Below are 15892 nucleotides of genomic sequence, written 5' to 3' on the forward strand. Positions count from 1 at the left end.
TTTGCTTTCAAAGTTTTCCTTAATTTCATTTTCTATTTTGCTATTTAATATACTTTATCTTTGATGACACATTTATTTTAGAATTCAAGGTCAGAGAAGGTCTTCTGATTGACTGTATATAATCTTTCATCAGTAAATGTGAACTGTGTGGCTTGATATTTATCACGTTGAGTTCTGCGTGAATAGGTTCAATGTCGCAAGAACATCCCTGCCAGAGGAGAAAATATGTAATAACAGAAATTATTTTAAAATGATGCAAGTAATAGTGATTTTTACATAAAAGTGATTAGTAATATTTTCCATTAACTGAACTTTTATTTTTCCAGAACTGCATGACTAACAAGTATGTATCTTGGTACGCTTATTGAAACAAGATACAAATGTTCACTTATAAATCTGTAAATCACGCTAGTTGTTTCTCCCGTCCAATTTTATGTTCTCAAATAAGAATGATCAGCACTGGCTTTAGGACAAAGTACTAACTACATAGCACCATAGGTAAGGCTTTCACTTGATGCCTTCTTTACCACATGCCTCACTATAAGAACATGGATCATAACATGAAGGAAACACTATGACTAGACATAGTACAGGCATGGCAAAAAGTCTCAAGAACTTGTGTCTTAGTAATATCGTGATGTAATCTGACATAATGTTGGTAGTTATCCAAACACATTTCACTGTTGCTAGAACTAACTTCATCTGTCAATTAATTTTCATAATTTTAAATTTTTAACTTTATTTGCATTAGAATTGAAAGTAATAGTCTCATTGTGGTATTTATCAAACAATGTGTAGGATTATATTTTTGAGATTATTATCTAACAAAAACATTTTCCCTTCCCTTTCTTCTCTCTAAACCTCTCATAGCTCTCTTCCCACTCTCCTTCAAATTTGTGGTCTATTTTTCACTAATTATTATCATATGCATATATTTATATACCTATTTATTCCTGAATATAACCTGTTTAGTCATTATAATGCTACCTGTATGTCTTCTCAGGGCTGACCACTTAGCACTAGACGACTAATTGGCTTGCTCTTCCCTGAGGAAAACCACCTCTCTTACTCCCAGCTTTCCTCAGTTGCCTATAGATTTTTGCATTGGGTTAAGGCCTCATGTGCTTAGCATGCAACTTGGCATGTTCATTGGTATCATTTTTGTTAAGCTAACATTTTTCTGGCCTCAGTGGGATAGGATATGCCTAGTCCTGCAGTGACTTGATGTGCCAGGATGAGTTGGCATCTGAGAAGGGGGCTCCAAATTCTCAGAGGAGAAGGGGAGGGCAGAATGGGAGTGAGAGTACCATGTGAGGGGTGTCTAGAAGGAGGGGGGCAACAATCAGGATACAAAGTGAATAAATGAATAAATTTCTGGAAAAAGTATTATATATGCATTCTATAGAATTTTATCTTTAAATAGGAAATTTTTCAGTCTTATATCATATGAACCAATTGCAAGATATTATACTATGCAAGATAAACCATACATACAAAATTGTCTCACTTATATGTGGAATTTAATGTTTGAAGTCAGATAAATAATATAGAATTATAGTTTCTAGAGTGGAAGAAGAGGACTGTGTAGCTACTGATAAAATGATAAGTTTCAATCAGGCATAAGAATATGATTTGCAATTTATTGCAAAAGAATAACTATAGTCAAATAATCTATTATGTACATCAAAATAACTAAACAGGTTAATTTTATATATATATGTATAATTTTATATATATTACCATAAAGTAGGTATAACTGGTTATAGATACATTATTCTGTTTGAGTCAATCATCTAACATCTATATATATGCAAATCAATTGTTTTGGATATATATTAAAAGTATTATACATTAAAGTTTTGTATTGTACTGCATATACTTATATCATTATGGTGGGCCAATCATACTAAAATACTGCTAATATTAAAAGTTTTTAAATTTATAAGACCAAAATAACTCAACAGAACACAAAAATTTTCCACACACACATACATACAAAAAAAGCCAATGCAGCTTCTAGGTCCTCACCAGAACTAGATGATAGTTTGGGCTTCAAGGCATAGAGAAATTGAGCTGGTATTTATATAGAAGCATCCTCCCTCAGACTAGCTTTCATAATGCAGGAAGGAGGCTGCTAGAGGAGAAAAGTCATCACTGGTCTTACCCAGCCTTGGGCCCTGAAAATTACTATACCAACCTACCAGGAAAAGTGTGTACGCACTAGTGATATAGTGACAAGAGTGTTACAAAGATATTTAACAACTTAGATTTGAGTCCCCACACCAGGAGAGAATTCATTCCTGGTACTGTAACCCTAGTCAAAAGCGATGGCAGGGAAGGTCATAAATCTTAGAAAGGAACCAACTACTGTTGTTTTTACAAAAGGACATATTGTCAAACTGCCTTCTAAACATTTATGTTTATATTGATATTATGAATTCAGCCTTGGTCTGTTCAGTAGGAAGATGTTAGTTCATAAAATAATATTTGTCAATCTCATGATAATAAATTACAGTAGAATGCTTGACCTAATTTGATATCTATGTCACCCATCCAAATTTTTTGGAACATACCTTTTCTACCTACACCCCAGTTCCTTGAACAATGAATTAGAGGGTTATTATTTACTTAAAAATGCCAGGCCACATGCTAAGTTTGTTTCCCCTAGCTTGTTTTCCATGCCTGACTCTTTCCCAGAGTTCCTATCTCTTCCAGAAATTCTTGCCTATTCTCTCCTCTCCTGCTGCTATAAGCCATTCAGCCCTTTATTGACACATGGTGCTTTTACACATTGCACAAGACAGTATCCATACCTCCTCTTTTAGTCCAAAAAAATAACTTTTTCCCTAATATAAACAAACTATGTACAACAAGAACCAATATAAAAACTAAGAAATATATTTACATATATAATTCCAGTCCATATGTATTTGACTGCCTTAAGCTTAATTGTGAGGCCATAACTATCTTATCTTCAACCCTATCAGAGACCTGAGGAGGATATTACCTGACTAGCCCATCATAATGGTATAAAGCTATGATATAATATATGCATATATACACATATATCCAATTTATTTCATATACATATATGTTGGATGAATGACTCAAACAGATTAATATGTATAACAAGTTATACCTATTTCATACTAGATACTTAGAGAAAGTACTCTACTATCTATCCTTTCTTGGTGAGTCCGAAGTCTTGTACCTAATTCACTTTCTACCATAGCTTATATTACCAACTGTCTGGAACAGTCTGAGATGTTGGAACAAGTGGGGTCAGCATTTTGAAGCTGTCCTGGAAGCAAGTTTTAATGAAACAGCTATTGAGATAGTATGAGGTTGAAACAAGAAGGATGCTGGAATAAATATGTCTCAGCATCTTAGCATCCTTCTCACCATTCTCCAGAGTGAATGTTGTTGGGGTTGCTTTAATTTCATTGGTGTCTGTTTATTTTTATCTGTGACAATATAAGCTTTGAAGGTATATATATTTGCATTAACATATGAACAGATTGTGCAATGTGCACAAATCAGTAAAAGATGGTCTTTGGTTGAGCAAGAGAAAGGCATCAAAATGCACAAATATGTTTGGACCATGTATCTAAACTGTAATATAAATTTCCATCCATATCATATGAAAGAATGGTATGATAAACCCTGAGGACTCTATAGCCAACAAGATTTTTTGGTTAGGTATAGCTGAAGTCCTGACTGTAGGCATTTATGTCTCAGCTCATTTCAGAGCTGTTCCCCTCTGAGGGAATCAACATATATTTACCTGTTTTGTTGTTCTTCTTGGTTTCTTCCTTCAGTCTGCAGCCAAGATTTTCAGAAGGTCTCTTCTGGTCAAGTCTAATCTTTATTAACTTTCATGGAATCCATAGTTTTTCTCCTCCTGTTTTAACAAAGACAAAACCTCTTCCTGAACACAACACATTTCTTGCCTTTGATTCTGAGGTTATCGCATATATAGGCTAATCTAATTCATCAGTCCTTTCTAAAATTCAGTATATTTCAGCAGCTGTGTTATCTGTCTCATTGACATTTAAAATTTTTACAACAATAAAGCATTATTTAATCTATCTCTGGGGGATTCCATATCCCAGTTCTGCTCTATGGGCACCTCCTTCAAAGAACAATTAGATGTTTTTATAATTGTTTCACCTGAGGATTGTAAGATATATCTATAACATTTTTTAAAATATAGCTTTATTCTAATGAACATATATGCTGGAATAAAATCAGCTTCCATCTTCAAAGGCATTTACAAGATAATCATCACCTTTAGTAAATAAACAATTGATCAGCCAAAGACCTATCTTCCATTCTGCAACTATCCCTGGGGCAGATTGGGCGTGTCTGCCTATCTCCCAGGTGTCTCAAGTGAGACCTTCACCCCAATACCTGCCCCTACTGAAACCCACATGGAGCTCAGCAGATGCAGAACCTATCCCCTCTTCTAAAGTCACATCTTCCAGCCTGCAATTCTGTCCCTCTCCCACACCTTACAGCTTGTCTATCTCCCAGGAGGTCTGCCATAACCAGGGACACAGTCTGCCTGTCTCCCAGGAAGTCTTATATAACCAAGGACAAAGAAGGCTCCTGATAACAAGAGACAGCACTGCCTGCCTACCAGGAGGACTATTGTAACCCATGTCACAGAGCTCTACCTGCCTCTAAAGAAGGACAGGCTCCAGTCAAAAACATCCAGACCAGGTATCACCAGATAACCAGATGGTGAAAGACAAGTGCAAGAACATAAGCAACAGAAGCCAATTTATTTTGGCACCATTAGAACCCATTTCTCCCACCACAACGAGCCCTGAATACCCTAACAAATCTTCATCTAATGAAGATTTCTCCCGAGGCCTTTAAGAAGTATATAAAGAATTCTGTTAAAGAAATACAGGAAACACAGGCAAACAGGTAGAATCCTTTAAAAGAGGAAAGAAATAAATCACTTAAAGAAATATAGGAAAACAGAATCAAACAGGTAAAAGAATCGAACAAAATGGTCAAAGACCTAAAAATGGAAATAGAAACAATGAAAGAAATAAAAAATGGAAGCAATCCTGGAAATGGAAAATCTAGGAAAGAGATCAGGAGCTACAGATGCAAGCATCACCAACAGAATACTAAAGATAAAGAGAATCTCAGGTGTAGAATATAGCGTAGTACAACAGCCATCAAAGAAAATACAAAGATCAAAAAGCTCTTAACCCAGTACATCCAGGAAATTCAGAACACAGTGAAAAAGTCAAACCTAGGAATAATAGGAATAAAAGAGGGTAAAAATTCTCAGTTCGAAGGTCCAGGAAATATCTTGAATAAAATTATAGGAGAAAACTTCCATAAGCTAAAGAAAGAAATGCCCATAAACATACAAGAAGCCTATAGAATCCCAAATAGTTTGGACCCAAAAAGAAAATTCTGCTATCACATAATAATCAAAACACTAAATGCATAGAACAAAGAAAGAATATTAAAAGATTCAAGGAAAAGAGGCCAAATAACACATAAAGACAGACCTATCAGACTTACACCAGATTTCTCAACAGAGATTCTAAAAGCCACAAGATCATGGAGAGATGCCATGCATACACTAACAGAATACAAATGTCAGCCCAGACTACTATAGCCAGAAAAAGTGTCAGTCATCATGGATAAGTGAAGATATTCCATGACAAATCCAAATTTAAATATCTTTCTACTAATCTGACCCTATAGAGGATTCTAGAAGGAAAACGACAACATAAGGAGGATAACTACACCCAGTAAAACACAAGAAGTTAATCATCTCACAACAAACTTAAAAGAAGAGAATCACATAAACATAAAACAACCTCCAACAACGAAAATAACAGGAACCAACAATCATTGGCCTTTAAGATATGTCAATGTCAATAAAATCAATTTCACAATAAAAAGACATAAGATAACTGACTGGGGGGGGAGCAAGATATACCATTTTGCTGCATTCAAAAAAACATACCTCAGTAACAAAGACAGACAGTACCTCGGAGTAAAGGGCTGGGGATTTTTTTCTAAGCAAGTGGTCCCAAGAAACAAGTAGTAGTTGCCATTTTAATATCCAATAAAATAGACTTAAAACCATAGAGATAGGGGAGAATACTCATCAAAGGAAAAATACACCAAGATGAAATCTCACTTCTGAACATCTATGCCCCAAATGCAAGGGTACTCACATTCATGAAAGAAATTTTACTAAAGCCCAAAACATACATTAAACCTCACACATTAATAGTGGGAGACTTCAACATCCCACTCTCACCAATTGACAGGTCAACTTACAGAAGTAATGAACCTGGATTTAACAGATATTTACAGAATATTTTACCCCAAAACAAAAAGCTATACCTTCTTCTCATGCTTTCTCCAAAACTAACCATATACTCTCATAGAAAACAAGCCTTAACAGATACAAGAAGATTGAAATAATCTCATGCATTCTGTCCAATGACCACAGACTAAGGATAGTCTTCAATAGTAATAAAAACAACAGAAACTCCACATATTCATGAAAACTGAGTAACAGTCTATTAAATGATAAGTTGGCAAGGTAAGAAATAAAGAAAGAAATTAAAGATGTTTTAGAATTTAATGAAAATTAAGGCACAGCATACCCAAATTTAAGGAAGACAATGAAAGCAGTACTATGAGAAAATTCATATCACTAAGTGACCTGGTAAAAATTGGAGATATCCTGCACTAGCAACTTAACCACACACATGAAAGCTCTAGAACAAAAAGAAGCAAACACATGCAAGAGGTGTAGAAGGCAGGAAATAATCAAACTCTGGGTAGAATCAACCAATTATAAACAAAGAGAACTATACAAAGAATCAACAAAATCAAGGGCTGGTTCTTTGAGAAAATCAAGAAGTTAGATAAATCCTTAGCCAAACTAACTAAAGGACCCAGATGCAGTATCAAAATTAACAAAATTAAAAATGAAAAGGAGACATAGCAAAAACTGAGGAGATTCCAAAATCATCAAATCTTACTACAAGAGCCTAAATCTAGATGAAATGGATGATTTTCTAGACAGATACCATATACCAAAGTTAAATCAAGATCAGGTAAACTCTCTAAACAGTCCCATAACCCCAAGGAAAATGGAAGTAGTCATTAAAAGTCTCCCAATCAGAAAAAGCTCAGGACCAGATGATTTCAATGCAGAATTCTATCAAACATTCAAAGAAGGCCTAATACCAATAGTCCTCAAACTATTCCACAAAAATAGAAACAAAAGGAACACTACCTAGTTCGTTCTGTGAAGCCTCAGTTACTCTGATACCTAAACTACATGAAGCCCCAACAAAGAAAGACAACTTCAGAACAATTTAAATTATATTGATGCAAAAATAACCATTAATAGTCTTGCAAATTGAATCTGAGAATACATCAAAAACATCATCCACCATGGATCAAGTAGGCTTCATCACGGAGATGCAGGGATAGTTCAATATATGGAAATCCATTAATGTAATTCCCAACATAAACTCAAAGAAAAAAATCATCTCGTTAGATGCTGAAAAAGCCTTTGACAAAATACAACTCTCCTTCATGTTAATTCTGAACATGTATCAACACGTGTACATAGTTTAAATTTTCAAATTTAAATTTTCAAAATTTAATAAATTTTCAAACTTTTCAAATTCAATTTTAATTTACAAATTTAAACATATAAGCTACTGTGTGCTATTATTCCAAGGTAGCATCAAACATAACTTTTAGTCTTAACTCAGAATATTTCATCTCTGTGTTGCTATTCTAATTTCTCAAGCCTTTGTGGATTTTTCTTATCTGGAACTACTTTTTTATTGTAGCTGTAAGTTCCAGATTGTAGTCTTTTGAAGATTCCCACCTTCCCAGGGTGTTCAGTCCCTCTGCAATGCCTAGGAGGTGCATAAAGAATCCAGTTTGCTCTCTTTAAAAGAAACCACATTCAGATGGGCTGGGGAACTGCTCCAGTAAGTGTTTGTTCCCTGCTTTTCTACCCAGAGCTTTTTCTCAGGCTGTAAGTTCTTTTGATAGACTTTGTAACTGTGGGCTTTTCCACTTATGCCCAAATTTCTGAATGATGACCCTGAGGTTCATTATTTATTTTAAAAATGCCTAGGCCATAAGCTAGTATTGTTCCCACTAGCTGGTAACTTATTTAACTCATATATACTATTCAATATCTGCCACATGGATAGTTACTTCTCAGTTTTAGACCTCCGACTTCCTCTGAGTCTGGGTGGTGAATCTTCCATGCCTGATTCTTTCCCAGAGTCTCTTCCCAGAATTCCTGCCCCCCATGCTATAGGCAATTCAGCTCTTTATTGACAGGTGATAATTTTACACAGTGCACAAAGATTAATCTTTGCACATGTCAGAATTGGAAGTGGAAAGAATATAAGAGCCAGTGGCAACTATGCCATGCTTCTGTTAATACCCTCTACCCATATTCATGCAAGCAGCCATGATCAAGCTCAATCTCTCTCTCTCTCTCTCTCTCTCTCTCTCACACACACACACACACACACACACACACACACACACACGTTGTGGTTTGAAAATGCTTGGCACATGGAAAGTGGCACTATTTGGAGGTATGACCTTGTTAGGATAGGTGTGGTCTTATCGGAGTCACTTTGTAGGCAGGCTTTGAGGTCTCCTAGTGCTCAAGTTCCACCCATCCACCCAGTGTGGAAGAGATCCTCTCAACTACCTGCAGAAGAGTCTCCTCCTGGCTGCTGTTGGATCAAGATGTAGCATCAAGTCTGACTGTGTGCTGCCAGGCTTCCAAACGTGATGATAATAGACTGAACCTCTGAAACTGTAATCCAGTTCCAATTAAATGTTTGCCTTGCAAGAGTTACCTTGGTCATGTTGTCCCTTCAATCAATGAAACGCAAACTAAGACAACATGTAACCAAAGAATAGAACACTTACCCAACAAAAATGAGGCTAGATATCAATGCCAACAAAAACCTCAAACACAACTCCAAATATCTAGATGCTAGCACAAAATATCAAAAACATGAACAGCTAAGGTAATTTTCCATCAGAAGCCAGTATTCCTATTACAGTATGCCCTGAGAAATGCCCAAGATCAGGTTTCAGTCTGGACATGGGCATTTTATTGACCAATGTGCTGTAAAGAATGATTTTTAATAATCTCTGATTCATTAATAAAAAGTCTAGAGCCTGTTACTGGGAAGGAGAGAAAGAAAGGTAGGACTTAAGAGCAAGTAGAGGGTCTCAGATAGGGAGCACTAGAAGGAGGAAGAAGAGGACAAGGAGGTTGCCATTTGGTGGAATAGACCAGGATCACATGGCCAAGAGAAGGTCACCCTGAGGACAGACAACTATAACAGAAGCTGCCCAGGAATGTTAATTTGGCAAGTAATGGGGAATTCATGTGGACTTTTAACGTTGTTGACGGATTAGTATGGCTCAGAACCTGCCCAGCATAGTGCCAAGAGCTTATTAACAAATTACAATGTTCCTGTGTCATTTTCTTTGGAGCAAAATGGGCAAAATGGGATGTAACAACCCCGAACATTTATTTATAGCTGTAATTCCCACTCCTCTCTGGGCAATTTGCTTATAGTACAAAATAAGAGTGATGATTTTCCCAGGGCAATGTCATTTAGACAGATTAATGATTCAGCTGAACTTTCTGAGAACAGTTTAAAGACACAAGTGGCTAGTGTTTCTAATGAGGGATATAGAAAAGATAGCAATAAGACTAAAAAAATACCTTTTCCAGATGGTTGTGAGACTTACTAGAAATAGGAAATAAGAATGGGGAAGTTTCAGGCATTGTAAGCCCATGAATCTGGCCTGTCAGAGAAAGACTTTTTATTAAAGAAAGCAATCAAGTTCCTGTAACTATGGTTGGTTTCTTAGATATGTTGACTACAGATCTAATTACAAGGCTCTGGTGGTACCTTGAGAACACAGAGTTGTGAAAGGAAATTAAATAACCCTATTGTGAGTGAAAGAATAGGAAAATAGACTTAGTTAACTAGAAGTAGTTGGCTAACAGTTAGCTGAGCAAAGCCTTGTAAAACAAAAACAGAAGTCTGCCACACTGTAAGGAAATACTGTTGTCAGCTAGTACAAGAAGACTGGCTGAAATATACTTTGCTTAGATAAATTTTGTTAATCAATAATAAAATTTATTGCTTTGGGGTAAAGACATAATTATGGGGAAAATAGGGGAGAGAATGTTTAATCATATATGGGCTTCTGAGGACATTTGTTTTATGAAATATGTAACTTGTGATTATGAGATGATTTCTTTCTACATAAAGGTTTTTTGTTCTGAGTAGTATATAAAAGATGAAAGAAAAAATAAAATCAGAGAGAATGGGGAAAAAATTGGAGCGTGCTTCAACCATAATACACTTTGTATCTTATTATCTCTGACTCCACATTTCCTCTTTAGAACCCTGGTCTGCTGGAGCTGTCCTCTGGCAGAAAAATAGAGGGCGACATTGCTCTTCTATTATGCCTTTCTTTTAATGATTGAGTCATAAGTTAGTGAATGTCTATAATATTAAAAATATTTTTAAACAAAACATTCGGAGACAGCTAAGTTTAAAAGGTTTAGTGGCAGCTGAAAAATAAACTAGGAACATTGTAATCAAATAAATTTAAACAGTATAGATGCATATTTTGAAATAATAGCCTTGATAATTGAAATGTTACCTGAGAAAAGTTAGACCAGCTGGATATTCATTAGAGCGAAGGGAAATAATGATATGGCAAACTAACAACTGCCATGAGCTAGGATTATATGACAACCTAATGGTATTCAGCTCAATCTAACAGGTGCTTTCCAAGTTCTTGTTTTATGTATAGCTGCTTTGAAAAGCAAAACATGGTGGGAGGGGTATCAACAAGTTTTACATTTGCACTGCATATTTTGTGGGTACATTCTGAGTTTGAGTGTATTGTCATGAAGACATGGAACGAGATTTTTGGAAGTCTGTTTTTTTAGTATAGTGGGATAAGATCTTTGGAAAGTTTCAAATTATATGTAGCTCAAAAGGATAATGATGAAAATAATGTATTATAGCTATTGTTATTTTAAGCAATTCAAATTTATTTGCATTCTCTGACTTTAATAAACACCTGCCAAACTCTCTTCTCACTTTAGGAATTTCATCGGATTTTATCAGAGTTTAGTTTTTAGTTGTTTTTAAGCTATAAGCTGTGTGCTGAGGTATAGTTGCCCCAATCCAATATATAGAAGATTATCGTGTGATGCTGACCAAGCCAGCTCAGTCAGTCAACAGAGTCTCAAGGAAGGGAGTGAGGATTGAAAAGAAAAAGACAACATGATAACATGACTCTAGCCAGTGCTAAGGCTGAAGCGTTTATTTTTCCTCCAGTCTACTTTTATATCATCCTAGGTACATCCTAAAAATAGGGTCAGTTCTTAGATCAAAGACAAAGTAATCGAACAAGGCAATGAACAAAGCCCCCTGGTCACTGTTTCTAGGGCCTTATCAGAATGACCAAGATAAAAGGTACACACACATCCCTAGGCTGAGTTTACCTTGAGCTTTCTATTAGCCCAAATGTGAATATTCTTATCTGAGCCTTCCTCCTTGTCCAAGCCCAGTGACAAGTGCTTGCCAAATTTCTAGGAAAGGCCCCAAAAGCTCACCACATGATACGTCACACAGAGGGCACACAGCCACATAAACATGACCCTGAACCTTGTCCCTCACAGCAAATGTTAGGTTTGTAATGTTACCCTTTATACATGTTTGATTACCTTATAAAGTCACCCATGTGCTATGAAGAATTGAGCAACAACACATATGGTTAGTATGCAATGTGACTGATATCTATAAGTACCTTTTTATTGATTGTAGAATTATTTTTATATTGTCTTTGCTAAATTCTTTGACTCTGAATACCTTATTTTTTTTCTAAATTGTACGATGGTTATTGAAAATTTGCTATACAGTTTAAAGAAGTAGTATTTAAATTTTTTTCAAATTTCTTTTTTGAGTATAATCATGACTTGAAGCAATAGCTGAGGGTCCAGTGCATCTTAAGTTTGGTTTTGTCTAGACTATGAATTAAGAGTGGAATACAAAGGACAAAGAAAAAAAGAAGCATCAGAGGAGGGCAATGTGGGAAGAAGGAAAATATGTGACTAACAATACCGCACCACAAGTTCTAAAGTAGTTGCTGTTAGGTTCTTGAAATTTTAGTAAGGGGATGGAGAGATGGCTCAGTGACTGAGAGTACTTGCTGTTGCAGAGGACCTGGATTCTGCTCCTAGTATCCATATGAGAGTTAACAACCATCTGTAGCTCCAGTTCCCAGAAAATCTGACACCTTCTTCTGACTTTTGATAGCATTGCATACATGTGAAGCACAGGCACATGCAGGCAAAAAAACTCATACACATAAAGAAAAAATAAACAATTCTTTAAAAATATGTGTTATGTGCTTATTGGTGACCCTGAAGTCTTTGTGATCTGAGGTCCCTCATTATTCCACATTAGATAACTCAACATGATTGGCTGTGAAGTAAATAAAAAATTAAAATCTAGTCTTGGAGTTAACCCTGTTTATTAATAATAAAATGCTAAAGAAGATTAAAAATAACAAAACCAATATGTGATTATACTTAGACACTAGTAAATATAATTATTAATTAAATAAATTTTCTGGAGAGCTTCTAGTTTGGCAAGCAAAGAAGCTTCCTTAACCAAATATTATGTGTATATTCTGATAGTAAAGGCTAAAGATGTTTAAACAAAATGCTCAATATGATATTAATACATATTCATTGAGTTGCTTTCTCAAATCTAAGAAATTATAAGGAAGTGAAGTTAATACCTTGAACAGCCAATAAAATACCTATATGAAAGTGAACGCGTACCTTATTCTATCAGAAATTTAACATTCTTACTAAACTCAACATTTTTCCTATGTCTAGACGTATGGAAATGAAAATAGGAATAAGATTCTGAGCAAAAACTTAATAAAAAAACAGGACTATAAACCCATAATAGTCATGGTTTAGCATCTCATGAGCCATGATATTCACTGTCCAAATATATGGGTAGTAACTGTTTGAGCCATAAGTCATAGTCTTGGAAATGGCACACCACACATAAGTATGAGAACCTTCTGGCCCAACTTGTCACCCATAGTTCAGTTCTCTTCCTCCTAACTTATTTAAATCAAGTCAATCATATCTTCCTTCTAGAATTGAGCTTCATATTCATTTATAGAAGGAAATGTTAAGAAGATTTGCAAAGCAAAACCAAGACAGACAGTGGCATAATGTACTGACTTTATTACTGCTGGATAGTTTATTTCTGTTTCTGGTCTCACATGAAATCTATCTGACCTTTTAGCTCTGCAGTCATGTTAAACACAGTAGATCCAAGTGCATTGCACACAAATTTTCACTACAGCACTCATCCCCTAGATTTCTGATTACTAGACCAAACATGGGGCAGAATCATTGCATTTGCACAGTGCTTATAGCCGATTCTGGCATGTGAAAAGGTGACCATTTCCACTTGAGTTAAAGGCAACAAATGACAGGAAGAATTACTTTGCTGATTCCTAATAGAGAAGAGGAGTAAACATATTGAATTCCTGATGTGGAATAAAATTTGGTACTCTCCACTGGCCAATGGGAAGTTTTCAAAGATGCTTGTTGTGCACAAACACTCAGATTGGTTTTGGTTTTGCAGACTAATGCACAGCTGATTTAACCCAGGGACTTATCATCTTATATAAACATCCTAGCTTTGTGGATTGTCCGAGCCTTGTAATAAGATTAAGGGTTGTAGATGCTTCTGCTAACAAGACAAAATTAACTATGGAGCAGAAACTCCAGAGTGCAATATGATATATTAATTATGGAGTATAGCCTTGGGCAAAAGGTTAAATCAACATGTCTATATGGAGCTGAATAGCATCTAGCTCAAAGATTAAGAGAGCAAAGAGATCAGACACAATGAAACCACAGCATTTTATCCTGTTTTAATTACCTATCAAAATGAAGACTTTTCTTTTTTTTGGATTTTTTTTTTTTGGTTCTTTTTTTTTTTTTTTTTTTTTTCGGAGCTGGGGACCGAACCCAGGGCCTTGCGCTTCCTAGGTAAGCGCTCTACCACTGAGCTAAATCCCCAGCCCCTGGATTTTTTTTTATTTACATTTCAAATGTTATCCCCTTTCCCTGTTTCTCCTCTGGAAACTTCCTGTCTCATCCCCCTTTCCCCTGCTTCTATGAGGGTGTTCTCCTACCCATCTACCCACTCCCTCCTGCCTCCCCGCCCTGACATTCTATTATAGTGGGGCATCAAGCCTTCACAGGACCAAGGACCTCTTCTCTCATTGATGCCCAACAAGGCAATCCTCTTCTACCTATGTAGCTGGAGCCATGGGTTGCTCCATGTGTATTCTTTGGTTGTCGGTTTAGTTTAGTCCTGGAGAGCTCTGTGGAGTCTGGTTGGTTGATATTGTTGTTCTTTCTATGGGGTTACAAACCCACAGGGCCAGCATTATCTTGTTCTCTCAATACCCTCCGGTTAAAGAAGTGATGGTTTTTACATAAGAATAAGCACATTCTGGTACCAGAAGTTATGTCTGTCATAGTTCCTGCAGTTTCACATTGTTCAAAGGGATAGCTTTTTATAACAGGGCATGGGAGGGGGCATAATGTGCTTTAGAAAAAACAGGTTATAAGTTTCTTCAAAGTAACTTAGGCATATATACCCATAATTGACATGTCAGTTGCATTACCTACAGAAAAACTACTAGGAGCCTAATAATATATCCTGCAGTTGTGTAGCCTCGAAATACATTATTTTTAAGTTATCAAAGAGCAATTGATGCTTGAAGGTAGATTTAGGGTTTTCTTTAGTAGCAATTCTAATTTGCCCTTGTCATTTGTGTAGCATATACTAGTTATTTTGTTCATATCTGAAAGGAAATGCCTGACAAAAAAGAAAGAATGATTCCTTAAGGCTGACAGTTTAGAAAGGTACAGTCCATAATGTCAAGAAAGGCATGGCAGACTTCATGGTGGAAGGACATGCATTTGGGACTATTGACATGTAAAGAGACTAAGAAACAGAGAGTAGAGAATGCTTATGCTCAGTTTATACTATATGTTCTTCCACATTCAGGATGGAGTTTCTTTGCTAAATTAATCCCCTCTAGAAACACCATTACAGATATACCTAGTGATAAACATCTTAGTTACTTCAAAGCCCAGTCAACTTTACTGTGAAGACTACCTGTCATCTAGGCCCAGTGTTAGCTGGTCAGGTCACAAGGAATTCCTAGTTGTTGAACATTCTAACCTTGAAGCCTAGTGTTCTATTCTTTATGACAAAATTTCCATAAGTATACTTTTAATGGGTTTTGAAGAAAGGGGCCAGAATTTATTAAACATTTTTGTCTCTTTGCAGTGGTTACTATGCATCTCATCATCCAACTTCTCCTTCACATATTAATGTTATCTCTTTGAAAAATGTGGGACTCCAGAAACTATAACAGCCATAATTTCCAGTATCAAAAAACATCACCTCCTTAATCTGAGAGTTTGGAAAGATTGTGCTGGCTTCTGTCTTTCTTTGTTTCTTTGGTTCTGTCTATTTATCTGTCTACCTATCTTCCTTTCATTTTCTCTTTGAAAATAGATTCCACTATCATGGAATACATTCCAGACACAGTTTACCCATCCTCAACTTTTTTTAGCTCCCCCTGATCTTCCCTCTCCTCCAGATCCAGCCCTCCTTCATCTCCCTTCAGAAAAGAACAGGCCTCTACAAGACAGCAATCGAACACAATAACACAAAATACAATAAAGCAACAAAAAAGT

The 15892-nt window shown here is 36.0% G+C and overlaps 1 long non-coding RNA gene across 1 annotated transcript; it reads right to left on the reverse strand.

Moving 5' to 3' along the window:
• Positions 1-15345, reverse strand: LOC108350149 (uncharacterized). Its single transcript, XR_015678403.1, has 3 exons — positions 15306-15345; positions 3785-3901; positions 1-208 (listed from the first exon to the last, which is right to left on the reverse strand). It is a non-coding gene; the product is annotated as an uncharacterized LOC108350149 (long non-coding RNA).
• Positions 15346-15892: the final 547 nt, after the last annotated feature.

The sequence above is a fragment of the Rattus norvegicus genome, chromosome 2 (genome assembly GCF_021556685.1).
Source record: "Rattus norvegicus strain SHRSP/BbbUtx chromosome 2, alternate assembly SHRSP_T2T, whole genome shotgun sequence".
NCBI classification, from domain to species: Eukaryota; Metazoa; Chordata; class Mammalia; order Rodentia; family Muridae; genus Rattus; species Rattus norvegicus.